The sequence below is a fragment of the Chaetodon trifascialis genome, chromosome 2 (assembly GCF_039877785.1).
Source record: "Chaetodon trifascialis isolate fChaTrf1 chromosome 2, fChaTrf1.hap1, whole genome shotgun sequence".
NCBI lineage: Eukaryota > Metazoa > Chordata > Actinopteri > Chaetodontiformes > Chaetodontidae > Chaetodon > Chaetodon trifascialis.
Window position 1 is genome coordinate 17,934,724 of NC_092057.1, and position 21,873 is coordinate 17,956,596.

Here is a 21,873-nt window from a genome sequence, read left to right on the forward strand (position 1 = left end):
AAAGAGGTAATATGCTTCCCCTAGTGGTAAAATCTGGGAAAGACCAGGTTACAAATTTCATAATGACCGGTGTCAAACCGAAAGAATTTTGGGTTGATTTCACTCTAGTTATTACATTAATAACATGATGTACTAGTCAGAATACCTTTTGAGAAGATGCTATGTAGCTACTATTTAAATGTGAATGAAGACAATCTCTCTTTCATGAAGTCACATGTGGGGTTGTAGTGGTTTTACTGATAACATTAACAGTGGCTCTGTTCCATTCAGGGCTTGAAAATGAGTCAGCATAAACAACACCAGGACCCTGAATCACATCATTTAAAGTCTAGATTTTTCTTCAGCCTGATAAGATGTCCTTCAGTTCATTGTTTCCTGTTTTGAATCATATATATATATATATATATGGGTATCATATTGCATTGGTACAGTAAGAAGGAACCAAATCAACGTCAAAAATTAAGAAAACAAACAAACAAAAAAAATGTCATTCGGCTGCATTGCATTCAGAGAAAGTTTTCTGCCTTTCAGTAATTGTTGTTGTTGTTGTTGTTGTTGTTGTTGTTGTTGTTGTTGGGGGGGGGGCTGCATGGTTGTCATGCACTGCTACAATATTAGTCTAAAATTTCTTGATACACTGTAGCAACAATGACCTTTAGATGATTAGAAGCAGAGAGTGTAGCTCTCTGTATTTAACTCGGATTTCCCACATGCATACAAATGCACTTTAATTAGTGTTAGCAGGAACTGAAGTGAAGTTCTGATGAGCGGGGAAAAGTGTGATTAAAAATGTGTTTTCATTGTCTTTGTGTCCTTAAATAACATACACACTTAAATCCGTACACACAATTCAGCATAAGAATGACTGCAATTGGAGAAAATTGCATTGGTTTGTCAAAAGACAATTGACAGAGATTCCTGGAGAAATTAGGTTCACAATTATTTCAGTTCATCTCAGCTTCATTCCTTCAGATGGGGGAGATGATAAGTGTGTGGTGGTCAATAAATGGATTGAGAAGAACCATTGTTCCTGCAGCACAGAGAGAAATATCAACTAATAAACCCCAAATCCATAAACAGTGACAACTATAGTAGTGGAGCTGGAGTACTGGAGTACTTTATTTTTGTATGACAGTCAGTACATGCATTTTTAATGCATGCCGTCATCATAGTTAGGGGAAAACCAATTCTGATAACCTAAATAAATAAACTTATAAAGGTTTGCTTCAGTAGGCTTCATTCATCATGTTTTTGCAGAGCTTGAATGCAAACACAACATGTCCTTCCATACTAATTGATTGTATTGTATTATATGTCATATTTTGGGTTTATTTAAGGCTTCCATATACTATGACGTACACGATGTATGATATACATCATATCGATTGCCATTATGATAGGTTGTCTTTGATAAAACATTTTGTTGTCCTTTAGTCACACTGTGTGGATTCTTCTGTACCACATTCAGCATCAGTGGCCTTTTCCTAAAGAGCACCAAACCGTCTTTTGTTCCTCCTGTTTTACACATCCTCTGACTGAATGTGTAATTAAAGATTCTCATCCTGCGTTAAAGAGCAGTTACGTTAGTCCACCAACAGATGGCGATATTGGATGCAGAAAAATGCAGCTCGATGCTCACCATGCACAATGCATTTGGTTTGAGATCAAGGCATTTTTAAAACCTGTGTTCAAATACCCAAACCGAACAGCATTCAATACAGTGAAAACTTAAGTGCAGACTGAGCTGCACTGCACTAATAAACATTAACAAATAATTAGTCTTTAGTATGTTTTAAGTCTCTTTACATGATTCTTTTTATTTTGTGGGACATCACACATTTACTCCACCATATTTCATCGGGAAATACTGTACATTTTGCCAACATGCAATGCCTTACACTTAGCAGTATAACGTCTAAGTGCTCACCGTGGGATATAAAAATAGGATTCATTTTTGCCCATGTTGAGAACATATATAACTGTCCATTATTTTTCTATCCTTTAGCAAAAACTTTTCTAGGTGCAGAGCATTCATTGGCTCATTAAACTTGGTTTGATTAAGTCTACTTTTCCAGTAGTGGTGCAATGTGCGCTGTAAATATGCCTTCATATTTTGCCATTAGTCCATTAGTGCCACTATAAAAATCTATTACTGGCAACATAATTTATTTTCATCATTGCAACAGTGATGTGTCTGAGGAGTGTGTTGCTTTGAGAAAACAATCAAGAAGTTGCCTGACTTCTCCTTGGTCAAATCAAAGTCATTCTTGTGTTCTCGCTCTGCTCCAGGCACTAGCACATGATCCACACAGAGGAGAAGGGGAGTGGGAGGAGTAGGAGGAGGACGTAAGCATGTATGCAGATGGCAATTAGTGGTCCCAGTAAACACCTGGAGCCAGAGGGGAAACGAGATGATCTTATTCACATGCAAGTCTTGTGCCACAGAACACACTGCTGCTCAAATGCACAGCTTTTCATCCACTTTACACTAGAAGATACTGTAGGTAGGCATCACCTTAATTCCTGCGTTGGCTGTGAATGCAGCTTTTCGCCAAAGACATTCAAGCTTTACTTTGAACATGAACATATTATGTAATTTGCAGCAACGGGAGAAAATGCCTCTGAAAAACGTGTATGTTTCTTCAGTGTGAGATCATTATACACAGTATGAGCTTCACAACAAAAGAGGGCTTTCATTTCAAACTGCAGGGTAGATGCCGATTTCCTAAAAGCTATTGATTGAAAATGGCACAGCTGAGGAGCGGGAAAGGAGCCATGAATGGAGACAGTGGATTCTCACTTCCACCACTCTCCAGCTGTGAGCTCTATTGCTGCCTGGCCTTGAAGGGGGGGAAGAGGGCCGTCCCTGCATATGCTGTTTTTCATGAGATTTAAGACACAGTGCTGTCACTCCCATATGTGCTTGAGCGTATAGTTTGGAGAGGTTTCATCTCAAAAGGGGCAATGAAAACAACCGTGTTCTCACTGCATACTTTCTGCACACATGCCCCAGTTTGTACTAATTGCCATCACTGGCATTCCTCGCCATCTGGTTTCATCTCCTGAACATTAAACCATTGACACAAGCTTAATAAATGATAAGCAGCCATTATCTGTTGTTGGGGCTAATGCAGCGCAGATGTCAACTTAGTGCATATCAATAGGGTCAATACATTACTTCATTATTGCTTATATAACGTATAACTCACTGAGCCTGCTTCTGCCCTATCACCAGCCCACACCCTTCAACACACACACACACACACACACACACACACACACACACACACACACACACACACACACACACACACACACACACAGATAACTGAGTGGGAGGCAGCAATGTCATATACCTCTGCATTTAGTTAGCATTGGCATCCGACATGACAGATTCCCCATCTGGGTCGCTTAGCACTGATGGCTTGCAGAGAGGGTTCGGCTGTCTGCCTGGCTCTCCTTCACTTGCCCCTTAATTCTGCTCTGTTTCTTCAGATGCCCACCCCCTTTGTCAAGGCACTGCCATAATTATATAAGAGTTATGCAAACCTGTCTCTTGCTGGCAAACAATGAAGCATTTTCAAGCCCTGAAGTGATGAAGTTTAATGGGAGATAATCATGGGAGATATACAGCCACATGTTGGGAAATTCATCATTTGAAACTAATAAAGTTATCGCTGTGAGGATGCAATGTGGAGCATCATCATTTTGTGTGGAACTTCGTGCTAAATCATTCTCAGTCCTCTGCAGATGAACTACTGTGAAAACTGAAAATGTCATTTTAGAAAATCATTATCATTTGTTTTATAGATGGCGACAGAGGAGACGCTGTCATTTATCAAGAACTCTTTCAATGACCTCATACACTCCACTGATCTGCCTGGTGTCCGTCATACAAGCTCATGCTGTGCAGCTAAACTGGTTATACTCTTTATACTGTTAAATTCTCATGGACATCAGATAGATACTAAGAAAAATACCAGATTCAGTGTGTCAGACAACTGTGGGGAAATTTGTAAATTCCTTTATTTATTTATTTCATTATTCTCCAATAACAATAAAGTATTGGTTCATGAATCTTGGCTTCAATAGAACGGGCGCCAAAGTGTGACTCCAAGTAGGACATTAGAACGTGGGTAATGACCCTTCCTTCTTTATATATATATATTTTTTAAAGACTCCAGGATGTACCTACTGTCTGCCTCTGTTAAATCACCAGTTTTTGTCTTCCTTCCCCAATTAAAAAAAAAAAGTTGAAAGAAAGATTGCTAATTAATTTTCTGTCAATCAACTAATCCATTAATTGTCTCAGTGTTATTTATATTGCATGTTAGAATGAACAAAAATCATAGCATACTTTTTAATGTACTCATCCCTTATGTGTGAGTTGTTGATGCCACTTTTGTCCGAAGTTTTGTCTGGCCTGCAACACAAACGCCAGAAAAGTCCAGCATCCTGAGAACGCAAGGACAAAGAAGAGGCAGCTTGCAGGACCCTCCAGGCCATCTTTAATTCAACCCTTCTCAGCTGCCACCCAGCAGCCATGGGGCATCCAAATGGCTGAGTCACTCACTGAACTGAAGATATGCCAAGAAGAACAGACAGGGGGAAAGCCCAGGCCTCTCCCTCTGCAGCAGGGGAATCACTCCTCATTATATGTGGACATGGTTTATTGGGTCACCTCCATTCTCGCGGCCTGGTTGTTGGAGCATGGTTGTGGGGGTTTTGAACAGAGGCAGCTGAATTAGCATGATGGTATGAGCACTGATATGTGTCACAGGGCATGATATGCAGTCTTGCAAAATGACTGAACCAACTTGCCTGACTCGATTAGAGGGAGTCCATGTAACTCTTGAAACGCTGTGTTGTTTTAGAAATGCATTGAATATCGTGGCCAGTGGGCGTCACTGACACATGCGTTCACTGAGATGCAGTCGTGTGCTGTGGAGGGTTTGATCTGTTGGGGGTCAAATGTCTGCATGTACACTTCAAGATTAAAGCAAAAATCTGACCTGGATCCTATATCCACATGTTTGACATTGCATTAATGTCCATGGTTTTGGAATGAGCTCTTCAGCAATCACATATGCGGGTTATGATTGTGTATCTCGTGAAGGTCTGACCTACAATTTAAAATTTACAATTTTTTGTTTGTCTGCTGAGCCTTGTCCCTTATCAAAACCTTTAATAGCGTGTGTCAGTTATGTATGGCAGTCACTGCTGTGGTTCTCCATCATCTCATTTCATTTCACCCATCACAGTGTCAACCACAGGATCAGCTCTGATGATGCTTATGTGTGACCTATCAGAAGCAGCTCCTCTGTATATCACTGCTCATTTCCTAAAGTGGCACCTTGGTGCTCCTGAGAGAAGAGAACGAACACATCACACTGGTAGAGGGGACACCTTGCTATTCTCAAAACCCTCTCAACTCACTGAAGCCCCCTGACAAAACCATAACCTGGAAAACAGCAGAGAGAAAGGGTGTGTGTGTGTGTGTGTGTGTGTGTGTGTGTGTGTGTGTGTGTGTGTGTGTGTGTGTGTGTGTGTGTGTGTGTGTGTTGGCGTGTCCATATATGTGTCTGTGGGTTTGGTTTGGCATCTTCTCAGACTTTTGCGCTCATTTTAGGAGGAGCTGATTAGGAGGCGTTCTGTGGACAGTGTGGACTGCCACAGAAACACATTTCTTTGCAGGCGACAGACTGGGAGTGGTGTTACTTGAACAAAATAACCAAAAACAAACACTGCCATTTGGCCTCCAATACTTCTTTTATTCTACATGGACATGAACAATGCTTCCTCCAGTAAAGCTGAAGGTGTGCACATGTGTACACATGACAGCTGCACACACAGTAACACCAGCATGTGTTTTGTACCTTGTGGATACCTTAACAAATGCCTAACTAATGAATGATTTGTGTTGATTAAATGAATCACAGTGTATCATTTATTCGTGTTGAAGCATCACGCTTAATGAGTCATCAATTACTGATTGTTATTGCACAGTTACTCCATACATTCATTTATATGTCACTAAATTAGGGTAATCATAGAATATGATGCTGTTTTTAGTCATGCTGGTGCTGTGGCTTTAGAAATGGTACTTTGTGTTCTATGCATTTGCTGCTATGTAGCAAATGTTTGCATGCTAACAGGCTAAGATTGTGAACAGGGTAAACATTATACTTGCATGTTAGTGATGTCCTCCATGTCTTTGGTGCCTGCTGCACAGAAAGGGGCCTTTCTGTGTCGAGTTTGCATGTTCTCCTCGTGTACACCTGGGGTATCCTCCACAAAACCCCCCACTAAAAACATGTAATGAATGGTGACAAAAAGGAACTGGGTACTTGGGCACCGCTGTCAGCTGGCAACCCACTGCTCCTGGTCTGCTGCGGAGGAAGGACTTACCAGGATGGGTTAAATGCAGAGGAACAATTTCACCTGGTTGGCATGTGCTTGTTGTGTTGTTGTTGTGTTAACCCAAGCATGGCATGTGCATGTTGTGTGGTCATCAATAAAGTATGTCTTCTTCTTCTTCTTCTTCTTCTTCTTCTTCTTCTTCTTCTTCTTCTTCTTCTTCTTCTTAGCATGTTGATGTTTGCATTAACCTCCAAGCACTGCTGCACCAAGAACAGCTTCACAGAGCAGTTAGCATGGCCGTAGACTGTTAGTCTTGTTTCTAAGGCAACAACAGTAGCACTTCATTTTCATTCACCCATCAGTGAAGCGGCTCAGTGATTATCCTGTGTCAGCTACATCTTCAGTCTTGTAGTGTAAAGCAGAATATGCATGGTTGTATTAATTTTTTCCCCCAAATGAGAACCAACTATAGGGATGCAAACCAAAAGCAAATGCTTTTGTAAATTGATAAATCAATTTATTCTTAGATGTATAAATAAAAGAAAAAAGAAAACATATTGAAAGCATTTAGAAATGTGTTTCCACCATGCTGCAGGCTTCCCAGTGAGCAATACTAAACAGGCCCCTGGTTGAGTGTAATTACTGACCCCTGCTTTATGATATAATAATATGCGCACACACACATCAAACAATGCCTGTAGGCTACTATGATTTAAGACATGATAACTTAAAAACAGGTCACAATATTGACTTGATGTACATATGCCCTTCATCTTTCTGCAGCCAACAGTTAACAGGACGGATATAATTAGCTTCTCACAAGCCAATCAGTTCACTTCTCTTCCTTTGATTTCTCCTGGTGTTGGCTCATGGTTCTTTTTTTCAAAATTGAACCTCAAAGTCTAGAGGAGAGATGATTAAGTCTGCAATAAAAGTGTGCTGCCCCAGTGATTGGGGAAGAAAGAGGGGCTCTGTATTAGAGTCTCCATCTCCCGGCTTCTCTCTCTCCCTCTCTCTCTGAAGCCATTAGGAATCATGGCTTTCCCCAGCATCATTAGATTAACTCTCATGGTCTGCCAAAGTGTGCAGGAAGATCATACTCATTACCCAAGCTGCTCGATTTTACCGAGCACACAAAAGCCCCGCTTTCACCTTGTAATTTGAGTCAGGCGGGCTCATCAGGGCAGGAGGCAACAGCGAGATATGGAAATGCCCCCACCACTATCAGCACATATTCGTGTCCCATACCTCCTTGATTACACAGGCGTATTTAGAGTGCATGCCTGGCAGAGGCAATGTTCCTGGGGGCATATTAGGCACATTAGTTGCCCCGGCTTTTGCCAGTATTGTATTATAGCTTGAGGGATTTGATACACTGTTGTCACAAAGGCAAGCAGACATTTACAATAATAGAGTTCTTAACAAAGTAGATGCATAACATGCTGCCATATTCCTGTGGTCCCATTTCAAAAATAACTCAGTGGCCTGTTGGTCCCAGTGGAACGTAAATTGAATGCACACTGGTGTCCCTGGGACAACAAACAGGAAAACAACCTTAATACCAACAAGGATTCAATCATTTATGTAATCAGGCAGGAAATAAGATCTTATTTGTCAGCATGAGGAAATGGTCCAGCTAACACAAAGAGGAAAAACAGCATTAAGAGAGATCCTGTACATTCGTAGGGCTAAATTGTTATTGTATATGATTTGTTCATCATTTGACATACTTGAGGATCCACATGCAGAAGGTAAAATGTCAAATGATGCAAAAGAACAACCCTGGTGGTGTGTTTTTGTGGCGCTTATGCCATGATTGTATTTCAAATAAAGTCTCAGCAGGCCGTGTGCATAACAGAAAACTCTTGTTTATTTCTGGTCTGGCAGCAGAGTAATGACAAAAAGTTAGCAGTCATTCCAGAGAATCTCGGCTTGTCATTGCTTGTGGGACAGTTGAGTCATGATACGCTCAGGTGTGAAATTATTTTCCACTCCTGAATGTCAAACAACAGCTTAAGAGAAGCGATCATCACATGGGTGATAGAAGCAGTCAAGTTCACTAAGAGAAGTGGGTTCAAACAAACATATGATGCAATTTTAGCGCTCATGACACAAAGCCATCGATCTGTGGGCGCCTAATCTTCGGTGACATCCCTATATATTGCCAGTAAGCATTCAAAACAATACATAGGAAATGCTTAAAGCCCTGCCGTTTGGGAAAATCATGTGATTTGTTGTGAGTTCTGCCTTCAGATAGTTTCAGAGTAGCTAAAGACACCTCTATGGATCAGCTGTTTGACTGGAGAGAGACCTGCTGTGGATTAGAGAGCATGGAGGACGACACTCTGGGCTGTTTCCACTTTCACAACGAGGGTATTTCTCTAGAGAAGCATTCTGGGAACATTAGAAGAAGGTAAGTTAGTTTGACACTTCACTGCCCACAATAAGCACATTGAAAAACATCAACTGTATAAACCACAAATAAATCACATCCAATATTACAGCAGATTTTAATTCATCACATCAAGTTTGTAGATAATCGTCTCATTTATCCAGTTATATTAGTCAAATTTTTTTTTTTGAATGAGGAGGACTGAGATGAGCTCACCAGCTGTCTTGTCATGGACCGGAGGACACCCTCCACATCTAAAACCCACATCTGTGTGGAAGTATGAGAGAGGTGGAGGGAGGGGGTAAAAGGAAGAGACAAATGAAGTATTTCATCAGTCAGAGGGAGATGTTGCAAAGTGGAATTGGATCTTTGCACCTTTTGATCACAGCAGACCCAGTTCTGAGCAAACAGAGTGGTTTCATATTTTGGTTGTTAAATTATTGAGCGAGCTCCAGGGTGAGCTCGAGTCTCCTGCACTTCTAACAGACAGGTTGTTTTGGTGGCCAAGGATGATCTTCATCAGTGTAAAAGTGTTAACGCGGCAGACTTAAATCCATTTTCTTATGTCTTTGGACAGATGTTTGAAGCATTATTTACATACATAAACAGTCAGAATGCAGGAAATTAACTGTCTGATATTCAAATTTTCCAGTATGCCCCCCCTGTTTTTTCCAGTATGCCCCCCCTGTTTTTTCCAGTATGCCCCCCCTGTTTGGCTTTGTGTTTATTTGGAAACACACGTACTGGTCATGTCATCCTATGAATATCATGATTGCCACCTGTCAGGCACTTGGGTGGATAATTATTAAGTTATTTTGGATATTTATTTTCCAGACAAATTAAAAATTCACACACAGCTGGAGACGGGTGTGTGCCGCCGACAGGCAGATTTGTCCTTCTTTTCATTTGTTGTGTGTACTTTGAGCACAGAGTAGCATAATGGTTCTTCACAATGATTATGTAACGTTAATTAGTTAATTAAAGAAGCTAATTAATACTTTAATAAGTACTGGTGTCAAAGCTTTTTAATCTTGTTCATACAAACAACAGACAGACATATGTAATCATTACTTGAAGTACCACACACTACACCTGGTCGGTCATTCATGTGTAACACTAAATGTATTAGGTGCTTCTCAAGAGAAAACTGTATTGATCCCTGTGGCTAAATGTGTTCAAAATCAATGCAACTCAACAGGAAGTTATTTTCATTTTTGCTAAACATATAAACAATTAACTGAATTGTTACACAAGAAAAGCAGCACAGTTTAAAGTAAAAGAGCACCGACAGTGATTGATCTGCTGGACAATTAGAGGTGCTGTACATACAGTAACAAGCAGTCTAAATGATTATAGTATTGACCGCACTGGGAGAAAGAACACACAGTACCTCTGAGTTCAGTCAGTTTACAGCTCTAAGAAAGACTATTCCTAGAAAATGAAACGGTAAACTGTTCAGGCCACTGTGACTAAAGACACAGAGAGAACAAGCAGGACAGAATTAGTTCAGAGGTCAGAGGCGGTCTTACTCTGTGGTTCTGTCTCTTCTCTATGCTCCACTCTCGCACATCCCTCCAGTGCTCTGGCAAACATGCGTCAGTTGCCCAGCTGTCTCCCCTCCTAGCCATAATGTCCCTGTCTGCACACCAAGCCACTGTGCTGGGTCACTGCACTGACCACGTCCGCCCCCTCAAGTGTCCAACACTGTTTCCAACAATGTAACTTGATTCTAGACACTGATCCTCCTCAACACAGAGGCGAACTGTTGGGGGCAATGGTGTGCAGGATCATAAACATTCTGCTAGTCAGATTAAGGTTGTAGTGCAGATGGTGATACCCCTGTTAACACGATCATAACAGCATCCAGATTTCTGATGGTCTGCTTGCAGGTGTGTCTTGATTTCTCACCATCTCAGCCACTATGAGATGGTTCGGAAACCTGGATATAGTGTTTGCATGCAACAGTATCCCGGTTTCGATTGAGTACTCCAGGTAGTATATCCAGGTTTCTCAGAGCTGGGATAACATAACCAGGACAGTCCAAAAACTTGATCATACAGTAAGCAAGACACTAGTGTGTGTGTAGATGTACTTGTCAAAAACTGAAGAAGAAGAAAGGCTACACTCCTGTGGTGAAAATACAAAGGAATCACCTCATGTTTTGATCATTGTGGTGGATTTTTAACTACTGCAGTGCTGCCTTTGAATGAATGAATGAATTTAGTTATAGTTAGTATAGTTAGTTATAAAACAGGCACCCAGCAGAAATCCTTTGCATGAGAAGCTAACCTGTTTAATTTCATGAGCCAAGAAAAAAATCAATTAGAGGATTTTTTTTTCTGGGCTGTTGGTTTGCATTAAATTCAGGTATACCTAATAAACTGGTAAGTTTGTGTACAGACATTTTATCCACCCAATATTACTGCATCAAGTGTATAGGATAAGACTTTTATTGTGGTAAAGAATGAAATGAGGGGGAAACTTTCATTACTAACACAATGAGTGCTGCATTTAGCTTTATCATCAAACAAATAGCTTGGGATATTTAGATTCTTTCACATCTGCTCCCAAGACAGTTTATTAAAGACTCTGCGTTCAAAATCTAAGTATCAAGTTCATGTAGTTTAACTCATAAGTAGTAATTAAGAGCAGTGATTAAGGCTCTGACTGGCTCCAGTTATTCACTGGACTAGAGCAAGACCAAACCTTTTAGAATGAGAATTTGAGAGGTGGCTGATGGGTCACAGATCACATCAATCAACAAAAGGTAACACTGCACAATCAAAAGTATTCAGCAGTGAAAAGGAAGACTTCAAAAGAATGGATTACCCTCTGACTGTTAGTCTGAAAAAAAAGCTGCGGGTCGACTCTGGCATCCCAGCAGAAAACAGCAAAAGTGACCTAGCCATGCAGAGATTGGTGACACAAGAAAACATTTGTCAGAGTTTACCTGAGGTTGATGTCTGGTAACACACTGAGCCTCAGTTCTCAGAGTCTTTGCTGCTCTGCACAAAGGGCACCTCCACCTCCGAGTCCTTTGGAAAACTGAGAGGAGGAAAACATGAAGGTGAGGGAAAGGACAGAATGAACAGAACTCTGTGTTATAATCACAGGCTAAGACTATAATGAATTAGCTGAAGGAGGAAATGATGAGAAAGAATTGTGAAGATGATAAATGAAGTGATAATGATGTGGTAACTATTACCATTGCAGGTCAGAGGAAGTAACCTGCTGCTGGCTCCGGAGATTGGGGTTATGTGTCACACAGTTTCAGACGAACAGAGAGGTGCTGGTCAACGTGTATTGTGTGTCTGACTCATTTTTAGTTTGTTCTCTTCAACAAAACCTCCTCATAATTTGAACAGAAATGCAAAGTGAAGATAATCCTGTTTTGAGACGGTTTATTCTGCACTATCGCTTTCTGGACCAACAGTCATGTTATTACTGCAGTTTGTAAAGTGGTGCAGCTAGCTGGCACAATTACCCAGTGAGCCCACACAAAACAAACTGCATTCCCTGGTGATGTCTTTTAATCCTATCAAAAAAACAAAACAAACAAATAAAAAAAAAAAAACAGGAAAAACAGTGTAAAAAGTTCATTCTAAATGTGCTGCTGAACATTTTCCAAAGCACATTTTCATCATTTGTTTTTCAAAGCAGCCACTGGTTTAAATCTATTACACTGTAACGAACAACTTGCAGAAATATGAAACTTCCTTGAAATACTGTTATTGATGTCTTATTTTATTTTTTCTCAATGTCACATTATTGTTTCATGGCTATTAGAGCCTGACCTTTTTCATTTGATATAGATGTATATATCAGCCCACATGTGAGAAGAAACTGCATCTTAGAAATGCCAAAGATTTGTTTAAGGTAGCTCAGAAACAGTGTTTCCAGTACATACATAGTGCATACTGTACATAGTTTGTCCATCAAGGGGGAGCACCGACAACTTCAATGGGGGGTGGCTTGTTGGTCCACCACTGGTTCAGACTGAAATATCTCAACAGCTACTGGAAAAATCACCATGAAATTCATGGTTCCAAGAGGATTCATCCTAAGGACTGGTGATCCCCTGCAGAAAAAAACTTTAATTGGACTTTACTTTGGATTATGAACAAATACCTGCAGAACTAATGACACTCAGCCTCAGCTGTACTTTGTATTCAGTGCTGATTAACCAATGCTAGCATGCTAATGCACTAAATTAAGATGGTGAAAATGGTAAACTTTGGCTGATACCTCTCAGATTTTGTTAAGCTCAAGTTATTGTCTTGCCTGAAAAACAAGGTATAGGGTTATAATTGCAATCTGTCTAATGCAAACACTAGGAGTAAGCTAATCATATTCGCAACAGTAAAAACAGACAGCATCTTTTATTATGATTAACTTAATTAACTCACTCAAGCAACTTTTAAGGCTCTGGAAGTTGAACTTGATGTTGGTGAAATGAATGGAGACAAACTCTTGAAATGTTAACAATAAACATTCTGCACAATTGCTCAGTGGAATATTTTGCATATATGTTCACAATGAAAATGTAAATTGCCAGTAAACCTTTTACAGACACAGTTTGTCTGGGTGGCAGTACTGTATGTTTCCTCAGTGTAAGTTGAGCTGGTGCAGAAGAGTTTTATATAAATGTTAATTCATTACTGGCCTAAAGCAGTTGTCTATGTAAGACCTTTTCTATTTCCCTCTCATCAGTCTTTACTTTCCAGTTTCTTTATGCAGCATTTATGATTCAGCCTCTCAGCAACTGATTACAGTATAGTTATTTGTTATCTGTTTATGTAGTTGAATGTAGAAAAAAATGGATCTGTGGCATTTCGTGAGAAAACAGCATTCCTAAGAAAAAATAGTGAGTATGTTGAATAACGAAGCAATATTAAACATCACAGTATTGTATTGAATTCCTTCTGAAATGTCACATTTAAAGCATATGTTTGCAACATTACCAATCATATCATAATGAACTGTTTGTTCTGGCATTTATGTAAAGCAACCTTCATAAAGGGCATCTAACCCAGCATCAACTTTTTGAGTCTGTCAGTGTTACTGCAGCTTTCAGTATAATAATCTTGGCATTTGCAATCAGTAACCAGTTTCTAGTCAGCTCAGAATAGCATCCAGTTGTCGGAGATTCCCCCCAGTGACACAACAGTCACAATGAGGCTGACTAATCGAGAAAGACAAAAACATTTCACAGTAATCAGCGCTCGTTTCCCAGCACACAGTCACCTTGGAATCAATTCAAGCCCCAAACCATGATGTTATTCACACCAGATAATTGCTTTATCCATCCGTAGATGCTGAACGAGTAATGAGCTAAAGATCCAAGGACAAACCCTGCCGGAGGGTTGAGCGTCTGAAGGCAAGAAGGACTCTTGGAAAATGACTCATGTAGTGGTCTCTACTTTGTCATGCTCTGGCATTAGCCATGGATCTCCAGCTGAGGCGCTGCACCTCATTACACATAATTGTGTGGCGAGATCAATACCTGACAATCTGAGGATGATGACATCTAAAGCAATTTATTCTCAAACATTGTGATGACCCCGGAACATCTGGCCAACGTGAAAAAAGTGAAACCGTTTCAGTGTATTCAAAGATAAAAACTTCAACATAAAGCCTCCAACCTGAACATACAGTTAGCGAGCGGTAAAATCTAGACCAGGCAGAAGGTGCATTCCCCTGTTTCCTGTATATTTCTTCACTTCATTACTGTCCAATAAATGGTGAAAATGGCCAAAAAGTAAAATAACAATAGTAATAAAGGATATGACGAGGAGTTTACTTTCTATGATTGACATACATTAGACAAGTCTAATTTTTGACAGTATTTCAGACTAAATTTGATAGTTTTGGGGCAAAAAAAAGAAAGAAAGAAAGAAAGAAAGAAAGAAAGAAAGAAAGAAAGAAAGAAAGAAAGAAAGAAAGAAAGAAAGAAATTTCACATTCACCTCCATAATTAGAAAACAAGAGAGCATAATATAGGGGAATATTTGAGCAGTTAAATGAATAAATAAAATGTGGGATTGAACGATTTATTTTAAAATATGAATATGTAAAATTACAGAGTTTCGTTGGTAACTTGACAGGATTTTCTTGGGTTCCTGTGATTCTGTTCGGGAAATTTGGACTTTGGCTGCTAATATACAACTTGCAACTTTAGTAACAATCGTACATGTAGTCACAATTAAGAGAAGGCAGTATTTACTGCAGTTAAAAAGTATTTTATAGTATCGTAGCACCAGCAGCATGAATAACCAGCAAAACTCTTTTATACCTAAAAGAGTGTAAAGGTTTACACGAGCAACAACAGCAACTTACGTCTTGACTCGGCTGATGAAATGCTGCCGCAGTACCAGAGCCAGGGTGGAGAGAAGCATGATGGTGGTGCACATGGTCCCTTGAGCCCACCACCCTGCAGCCAGCAGGGTCAACATGAACCATCCACAGCCGAGGAGACCTGTCTGTCTCTCCCTCTCTCGACCTGCCTGGCTGGATCAGGAACACAGGCGGATTAGTCAGTCCCAGATTAGAAAAGATGACATGGTGCATTATCGAGGCACAGCACTGCTGCACACCTAAGCTATGTTGTGATGTGTGTGCATTTATTGTGCATGATTCAGATATTTACTGCGTCATCTCGAATGGCAGTGTAGCCTTGCATCTTTTTCTGCCATTTACCATGTCTTCCTGTTTTAACATGTCCTGTTATGCCAGAGCTTGTTATGCCATCATATAGCAGTTGCCCCCAGGTTTCTCTGCTGTTCCCCAGTCACCTGATCATCTGTCTGTGCACCTGCTCCTTATTTAGTGTTCATGTCAACATCCACGTCTAATTATCACTGAGATCCAATACATCTGACTTGGTGCTTAACAATAAGGAAATGCCTGATTAATAAACAAATGCGGATGTCTTATGTCAGCCAGTTTGTCGTTCATTGTGATTCAATTTAATACAGTGCTGTAACCTCAGTGGACTGTATCCTTAATCCACACACAACCAACTCTGCAATCGTTCAACTGAGTTGACTGATGACATGACAGTTGTAAATATGCAAATCTTAAATATATATATGTCTGTACAAATTTTGGTATTACAAAGGTATTGAGATATTTTCACAGAATAAGTGAATACTTATAGTCAGGCATCACTGAAGGCATTAAGATTCATCCTCTGGACACTATGAGTTGTTCAAATGCTGCTCTCTGACAAAGTATTCCCAGGTTGTAAATCTGTGAAATATTGAGGATCTTTCTATCCACGTGAAGAGCTGTATCCCACTCAGATTACTGGTGCTCGATGACCATCATTAAGTGGAACAACAGCAACCTGGCAACATAATGAGGATGGCTCCAAGATAGAGAATGACTCTAACACACACACACACACACACACACACACACACACACACTCACACACACACACACACACACACACACACACACACACACACACACACACACACACACACACACACACACACACACACACACATTGTGTTTTATCACTTGTGGGGACATTACATAGACTTACATTCATTTCCTGGAGCCTTACCTTAAAGCTAACCCTGTACCTAACCTAACCTTACCTAACCCGTAACCCGTAACCCTATCCTCAGTCTTCACCCTAAAATTTAATGATTTACATTAAGGGGACCTGCATTTTGTCCCCATAAGGCAGGTCAGTCCCCACAATGTGACAGTGTAAACAGACTTTTGTCCCCACAACGTGATAAATACCAGGTCTCGCACACACACACAAATAAAATCCTCAGCCCACTATTCTCTGTCTCATTAGGCTCAAGTTATATTTCTTGTAGAAAGCAGGAAAGGATATTCTTAAGCCAGCAATGACATTCCACAAAATGGCATCTGTGACTTTGCTGTCACCACTCTGTCATGAAACCTCTGGTGCATGGAGCTCAGACAGATGGAAGTTGAGTGGAAGTGGCTGTCAGGAATGTCAAGTTGCAGCGATGTGGCTGTGCATCTCATTCGCAGCTTTGAGATGAGCTCATGCCACTTAATTGGAAAATTCTTCAGGCCTCCTCTCAAGCTCTGAGCTGCAGGGACTTACGAATGTCTAACAATCAGGAGTTTTAAGTGTCACAGAGCTGTTATTTATGTTGACCTGTTGGCGTGCTTAGCCACGGTCTGGAATTTTTTTAAAGAAAAAATGAAAGTATTTGTTGGGGCAAATTTGTGAGAATTTTTGAGCAGTCAGCTCCTGGGTTCAAAATTCTCATCTTATGGACGATGTATACTACAACAGACCAGCTGCTCTGTACGTTGGATTTCATCCTGCATTTTGGGGCAGTAACGTTAGTCTGTCTGTTGGCCATTTGAGCACTTTGATCCAGACTGAAATATCTCAACAACTGTTGGATGGACTGCTACGATATTTCTTACAGAAATTCATCATCCGTAGAAGATGAATCACGCTGACTTTGACAAAGCCCTGACTTTTCCTCTAGCGCCAGAAGGAGATTGACATTTGTGGTTTTGTGTGAAATATCTATGAAATATCTACTACTTCATGGATTGCCATGAAATTTGATCCAAACAGTCCTGTCCCTCTGAACATCTATTCTAACTAACTTCTGACTTTTCATCTACTGGCACCATCAGGTGAAAATTTTAATTTGTCCAGCATCAGCTGAGCTGATGTTAGCATTTAGCTCAATGCACTCCTGTGCCAAAGTACAGTCTCAAAGAACCACTAGCAAGGCTGTAGACTTTTGGAGTCCTGTCCAGTACATGGAAACAAGCCCCAAATGCATTTAAATTAAAAGCACCATACACCCATACAGGTGATTTTATTTAGTCTTTCTTATGAGACCCTGTGGGAAATCAAAAATTTTGTCAAGTTGCCTATATTTCCAAGTTAGCTCACAGTCTTCCTCAGAGTATGGGGTCTATCTTAGTGACAACTGAGCAAACTCCATCCAGCGAGGAGGGAGTTTATGAAATTGTTGGTTGTTGTAATTAAATGTCAAGTATGAAGTTCTTTCACCTCCTTAAAAGGCCTTTAAAGCTGCATTAATTGATTATTTTGAGCACTTTGGGGCAGTGGAAGAAGATGAGAGAAATGTCTGTCTCTTTAGCTGCTATGTTATCCAGTATGTATCTTCATAGAGCTGAGAGGAACTTCAGGGTCATGTGATAATTCTCTGTGGGTTTGTCACTACAAATGACCCCTTTCACATTCAACATTGTCATTTTTTAAATGCAGTTTTAATTTGAAAATATGAAAATTCACTTATTAAAAGGCTTGTGAATTCTCAGATATTGATTTCTTATCAAGCTATACTCCTGTGTCAGTTTATATCTACTTTAGCTTGTTAATAATGATTAATAATGACCTGCTGACAGAGACAGATCAGTTCATGTGATGTGATGAGCCCATGTTACCAGAGCTCCACGGAATTGATGGCACTGGGAAAATGTGTCGCCATGGTGACAAATCAGTGTCCTGTCAACCACGCTGTGCATGATGGAGACGGTCATGAGAGAATGACTCTATTTTCTGACTCGCATGGTGTTGTTTACCTGCTTCACCTATTCCTGTTAGTCAAGCCAAGCGGCACGAAGATGAGATTATTTCCCTGAATATTGTATTGATTCCTTTAGGAAATAGCACATTTTCTACCCAACTATTACAGTAACCTAGTGTGATAAAAGCAAAAATCACACATAACTGAAATTACTCTGAAATGCAGCATGCATGAATTCCTTTTATGAATGCAAGACAGAAATATTAAAAACTCCAAAACACTTTCCTGTACTGAAAAAGCTGATATGTCAACGTTGTCTTTGATGATAAGATGTACAGTTTGAATAAATTACTGTATGGATTTGAAAAATGAGTGTCTTCCTCCCTGCATGAACCTCCCACAGGAGCCTTACATAGAGTCTCGCCTGGAGCGTCAAGCAGTGAACAGGCAACCATTAATCATTGATTAAGAACATTTACATCTCATTTCGTTTAATTATCTCTTGTTCCTGAAACAGTGGGACTGCCAAGTAGAGTATCTGCACTGACTACCTGCAGGCATGAGATATGTGCCGCATCGGGTTATCTGGGTCAAGCTCACCTTTGGCTGAGGAGATGAAAAAAGAAATTTAAAAAAAACAGGATTAGACTGGAAAAACATGCAATTTGTCTTCAATCACCAGTTCTCAGATATTTGCAGCAGTTTCATGTGAGCCAAAGAACTGCTCTCAAAATATTGCTGATTTATAAAACACTGAATGGTTCAGGGCCAGCCTGATCTGCTGCTACGTTCACCCAACCAGACATCCCAAGGTGAAGCAGTATTTGTTATTTAAGCACCACATATCTGTGACAATTTCAGTTCTTTTGAAATGCAGGCTCAAAACTTTGGTAGCACTTTAGAATCAAAAGCATTAACTCAGAATCTTAATTATGACCCACCACGTATGGCATATTTAGACTAGGTACCCATTATTTAAGGAATGCCAACAGACTTAATTATTTCACATCTTGCTCCCTTGTACCTGCATGTATGCATCAGTATGTATTGTACTGGTACAAGAGCAGAAAAAAACTCCAATGTAAATTGAAAAGAATTGTATATTGTATGTTGCAGGTCATAATCTAAAGTTTAAGTTTGGGTCTTTGCATTCCTATCTCACACAAAAGTATGTTCCAAGCAGTGTTTTGTGTGGCATGAGGAGGCTGGCAAGATGACTCTGCTTTATAACATCACAATATGTTACATTGCATGCTTGATTACATGCAGTGCTTTTTACTTCCAAACTTAAACGTGTCCAAGATGTTCACTGATATTGCAGAATTTATTAATGAATTGAATTAAATACTAATGTTAGCTGTTGTCTAACAGTAGCTCACAGGTTGTCAAATATGTTGTTTTACCTTGAAATATGGTTCAATGTCCCTCTGGAGCTTGCTAACATTAGCACTAATATAAGGCTTTTTTGACATCATAACACCTGCTGCATATGGTCTACGGGTCCTCGAAAAGGTTGAACGTTGCAAACAGACCAATGTCTTGAATTGGTGATGGGACCAAATGAATGCTAAGTGTGTTTTGAAAGAGGAGAAATAAATGTCAGATTGTCAAGCTGTCAGGCTCACGTCAGGAGCACACCAGAAAAGCTGACAGCCTCTTGACGTTAGTGGAACACAATATTTGACACAGTTTCTATTAATGGTTTAAAGGTCTTTCAAAAAATCGAAAAATAAGCACAACAGCTGCAGCCTCAATACAGTTTTTATTTCCTCACACAAAAAGTGAAAAGCATTCAGTTCAATTTCAGCTGGACCTTAACCTTGTTTTAATTTCTTGCTTTGTGTCTGTTCTCAAAAATAGAAACACATTAACACATTTTAAGTGGTAAGTAACTAATTTTAATGTGATCTGTTACTTGAAATATTGATGATTGAGGAGCTCTTGTCCTTGTTTCAATTCAGTCAAATGTGTAAATGTAAACATTTTTCTCCAGGTGATGCAACCTGGATGTAACATTTTCTGGTGAGCATGGACTCTGTCACCTAACTGCAGTGCTCATCATTTCATCAGTGATATTTCTGGTTAATCTGAGCCTGAACAGACATAAACTCTAAGTGCTAGAAGAACTAGAACTAGATGTCACCTCTGCATCATCTATCAAATCTAATGCATTCTTAAAAAAAACCTCATTGGACAGAGACAAATTTACAATTACATTTTATTGACGGTCATGATTGATTTTCACTAGGTCTGCGAAGGTACAAGTCTGTGGTAGGCTGTGCAAACATGCTCAAAACACTACAAAGCAACTGCACTCGCTCCCACCAACAACGGAGTATACAATGACATATTCATATACAGTATTCAAATACATAGAATCCTTCTCAGGTATATTTAGAAAAATATAAAGTCCTAACTTTTCAACTGATAGACGGAAACATTTCACAACAAAAACACATAGTTCCACATGTGCTGTGATGCCCTTATTTGCAGAAAGAGAATGAATGTGTGAACTGAATTGATGAGCGTTGGTCCAATATTCATCTTCAAATCATAGAAAATATATATTGGATTAAGTCCTGCTGTTGTACACTTGGCATGCAAGGACATGCCCAACTCGGGCCAGTTTAATGCAAGGCCATGAGTCTGTGTCAGTAAATAAAGTGATAAAGGAAGCCACCGACTGAGAATCCTTGGGATGTGTTTGCACATATATAAGAGTGTGTGTGTGTGTGTGTGTGTGTGTGTGTGTGTGTGTGTGTGTGTGTGTGTGTGTGTGTGTGTGTGTGTGTGTGTGTGTGTGTGTGTGTGTGTGTGTGTTTTTATACTGTGACGAGGAATGTGCTGTATATAGATGAAGAAGGACACAAAGCCTGCAGCTTAGCCAGAGAAACGGTACATCTTGATGGCATGTTTGTGTTTGCAGATGGGTTTCACACCACACAGTGTTTAATAAACAAGATGTCTGAGGAAGGCTGCTTAACAAAAATACTCCCGAACCTCAAGCTGGTTGAGGTCTGACCTCAGAGTGACGCTGACGTCAGACAGCGGGCAAAGAATAGGGCTGATGTGTATCTTAAAACAGGTCATTTATGACAACAGCTTTACTGTCTCCAGAGCAATTTCAGCCAAAGTGAGTTGTTTGACTATTGTGTGTATTTTATCCACTTGTCTGACTGATCACTGTGTGACAGAGGCTTACGACGCTCCAGTTCTACTTGAAAAGGAAACTGTTTAATGAGAGCTCAGTAAACTTGACTGCAAGATGAATCTAAATGGCCAGTTTTACAGACAGCAAAGCCAAGAGTGGCTGCAGTTGTTCGAATTGTTTCATTGTTTTGACTCAAGGTTGTCTCAAGATCTCATGTTAAATTAAGTTGTTATCTTAAACAGAAACATTTCTTTATTTTTTTTCACAGCAGATGTTAATTATGTTGTAATTCACGCTGGATAAATCTGTCAGAAAATGCAGCAACCCATCCAGTATGTTTAATACTCCATAATACTAAAAACAGGAAAATGTGAATTAATGCATGTTTCCATCCATCACAGTCATTTTTTCAGTTTGGTGTATCAAGATAAAAAAAATTATTTGCAAAGCTTTTTTTTTTT

At 39.9% G+C, this 21,873-nt stretch overlaps 1 long non-coding RNA gene across 1 annotated transcript; it reads right to left on the reverse strand.

Moving 5' to 3' along the window:
- Positions 1 to 8,210: 8,210 nt before the first annotated feature.
- On the reverse strand, positions 8,211 to 9,024 carry LOC139345218 (uncharacterized). The gene is made up of 2 exons (XR_011603193.1): positions 8,969 to 9,024; positions 8,211 to 8,754 (listed from the first exon to the last, which is right to left on the reverse strand). It is a non-coding gene; the product is annotated as an uncharacterized lncRNA (long non-coding RNA).
- Between the last annotated feature and the right edge of the window lie 12,849 nt (positions 9,025 to 21,873).